This window comes from Macaca mulatta, chromosome 16 (genome assembly GCF_049350105.2).
Source record: "Macaca mulatta isolate MMU2019108-1 chromosome 16, T2T-MMU8v2.0, whole genome shotgun sequence".
Classification (NCBI taxonomy): domain Eukaryota; kingdom Metazoa; phylum Chordata; class Mammalia; order Primates; family Cercopithecidae; genus Macaca; species Macaca mulatta.
This window is the reverse complement of record NC_133421.1, coordinates 56,514,687-56,517,707: the sequence shown is the minus strand read 5'-3', so window position 1 is coordinate 56,517,707 and position 3,021 is coordinate 56,514,687. Positions and strand designations below refer to the sequence as shown.

Genomic DNA, 3,021 nt, shown 5'->3' with positions numbered 1-3,021 from the left:
AAATTTTCCCCACGTTAATTAAACTTGGGTGTCTTTTGGACTATTATTGCATATTCTTCTAGGATTTATTTAAAATTCCAAAATAATTTTACGTACAGAGTAATGGCATTATTTAAAACAATGGGGAAAATAGAACTTTGAATTTGTGAAGTTTGTTTAACCATTCATTATGCTGAAAGAGAAACAATAACTGATTATGCTAAAGTACCATCATGAGAATTTTTAAATTTGTTTTCATTGATGAATAAGAATACTTTGTACTTGATATTGTTAGTACTGAAATGACTATTTGTAATTTCATTTATTTCTTAATAAGATACGTTTTTCATCTTCTCCCTAACAATCTTTTAGGTCTTCTTACTTAGTAATTGTTTTTCAACCTAAAATGCAATTGTTAACAATAAAAATTAGTATTTTCTAACCCAAAAAACTTAAATTAAAAAGTTACTGGAGGGAAATTAATTTCATCCAATTGAAAAAAATAATATCTTTATTACAGAAAACCACTGGAGAAGAAAATAGGGACACAGCATTAATAACAGGGAACTTAAAATAGCTTAAAAGCCTTCAGAGAATTTTTGAATTTACGAACAACAACAGGATAAATGTTATATTAATGTCATAAAGGATGTGTTATACCTGTGTACATGTGGACTCATTTTGTTTTAACGTGGTACTGTAGTACAAAATGGATTGTTGCAAGAAAAAAACAATGGCATCAGTGGCCAAAAACATGAGCAGTATTTCTGCAGGAAGAATTTTTCCATTTCCAAACCATGGTGGCGCAGGCCCAGGGTTTGCCAAGGCAGCGCACAATGCTCAGGCCCACCAGGAGCTGAATGAATTCTTGGAGGACCTTGAGTTCGAGGCTGCGGTGTGGCAGGCAGAACTGGCCATTAAGCGCGGCATCTTTCCCAAGCCCCATCTACCAGGGCCCCAGCAGAAGCTACTTGTCAAGGACCCTCACAGGTGTCTGGAGGGTTACAATGAACTCATGAGTTGTGAGCCTGTTGCTATTGCTTCTTTGTTGTTCAGAGGTTGGAGTTCCAGGGCAGCAGAGACAGAGAAGACCAGTAACTGAGGCCTCTTGCTAGCCGCTTTGGATAAGAAAATAATTCTGAAGACTTAACAATATGAATATATGCATTTTGCTTTTTTTTTTTTTTTTTTTTTTTTTTTGCCAGTAAATAAAAGATCACTGTTGTCTTCAAACCCAAGAATGAAGAGCCCCTATGGGCAACTTAATCCTAAGTGGACCAAGTGGTTGCAGAAGCTGTGCCGTCCTTGCTGTTTTGGCCGTGGTGCATACCTTGTCCTCAACCAGGGTTATCTCTCAGAGGCAGAGGGTGACCTGGTGGACCGAAAACTAGAATGCAAGATTGTACTCCTCACGAAGGTGGTATACCTGGCCAGTAAGACATTCAACTATAGTGCCATTGACAAAGTGATGTCCAGGGGCAAGCAGCTTATGCTAGAGAAAGCGTCAAACGTTGGGCAGTGGTTTAACCCCATCGGGCAACCCACCAAAGGTTGGCTCTTTCCAGCTCTTTGTTGAAGGCTACAAAGATGCAGACTATTGGCTGTGGCGTATTGAAGCAGAACCGCTCCCTGAGAATATCAAACAGCAACTACTACTGCAGTTCCAGCCACTGGTGGTGCTGGATCACATCATCTGCGACACTGACAGAGGCAATGACAACTGGTAAATGTGACTGTCCAAAGGATAGCTCTGGCTCTCAGCACACAGACTGGGTGGTTGTGAAGGAGCCTGTTATCAAGGTGGCTGCCATAGACAATGGGCTGGCCTTCCCTCCAAAGCACCCTGACTCCTGAAGGGAATATCCTTTGCACTGGGCCTGGCTGTCCCAGACAAAAGTCCCCTTCTCTTAGGAGTTCAAAGATCTGATCATTCCAAAGATATCCAACCCTAACTTCAAGGACTTGGAAGAGGACCTATGTGAACTATTCAGGAAAGCTCCTGGGTTGGGTGTGGTAGCTCATGCCTGTAATCCCAGCACTTCGAGAAGCAGATCATTTGAGCTCAGGAGTTGGAGACCAACCTGGGCAAATGGGGAAACCCTGTCTCTACAAAAACAAACAAACAAACAAAAAGTAAAAATTATCCCGGTATCATGATTCATGCCTGTAATCCCAGCTACTTGGGAGGCTGAGGAGGGAGGATTGCTTGAGCCCAGGAAGTGGAGGTTACAGTGAGCCAAGATCAGGCAGCTGCACTCTAGCGTGGGCAATAGAGCGAGACCTTATCTCAAAAAAAAAAAAATTCTAGTTTTGACAAAGACCAGTTTGATAAGCAGATTACTGTCATGCTGGGTCTGATCCTAAATCTGACTCAGGTCTTAAAAGATCAGAGTCCCCTGCACCTTGTCCAGATGCCGCCTGTGGTAGTTGAGATGAGATGGCCCATTCCCACCAGCGGCTTTCTAGCGAGTCCTACACACAGAGCTTTCAGAGCTTCAAAAGTCAGAGGCAGTCAAACGAGGCACTGTCTGAGACTTGTGGGAGGAAACCTAGGCAGTGGGGTGCAGGAAAAGCTAGAGAAGCCAGTGGAGAGCAGCACCTTTAAGATCCCTCCCTTTCTGCTTGCCACCGCCCTGGGATCTCTCCTACCCACAAGGAGAAGCACAGTCAGGAAGAGTGAGTGCCCCTCGGACCTTCTTAATGCCAGGGAGGCCTGGGAAGGAGCATCTCCCTTCCAGCATCTGCTGGTGGCAGGATTGGACAGTCCCTTCCTTCCCTGACACCTTGCTCTATTGTAATTCCCTATTCTGCATCAGAAAAAGCAAACAAACAAGAAATCCAATCCTTGTAGCAGAGCCCCAGATCCCCTCATGCCAGAAACCTTTAATCCAGGCCTGAATTAGCATAGACCCAGACACTCAGCTGCCTTGCTGTTGCTTACTCCCAGGAGCCAAGACTGTGCTAGAGGGCAACTGGATGGCTCACAGTGCTGGAACAGACAGAAGCCACACCTTTCCTTTGGGTTTTTGCCAAGCCTTCTTC

The 3,021-nt window shown here is 44.0% G+C and overlaps 1 pseudogene; it reads left to right on the top strand.

The window, feature by feature from the left end:
• The first annotated feature begins 712 nt into the window (after window positions 1–712).
• Window positions 713–2,584, top strand: LOC100423185 (phosphatidylinositol 4-kinase type 2-alpha-like; annotated as a pseudogene).
• The last annotated feature ends 437 nt before the right edge of the window (window positions 2,585–3,021 follow it).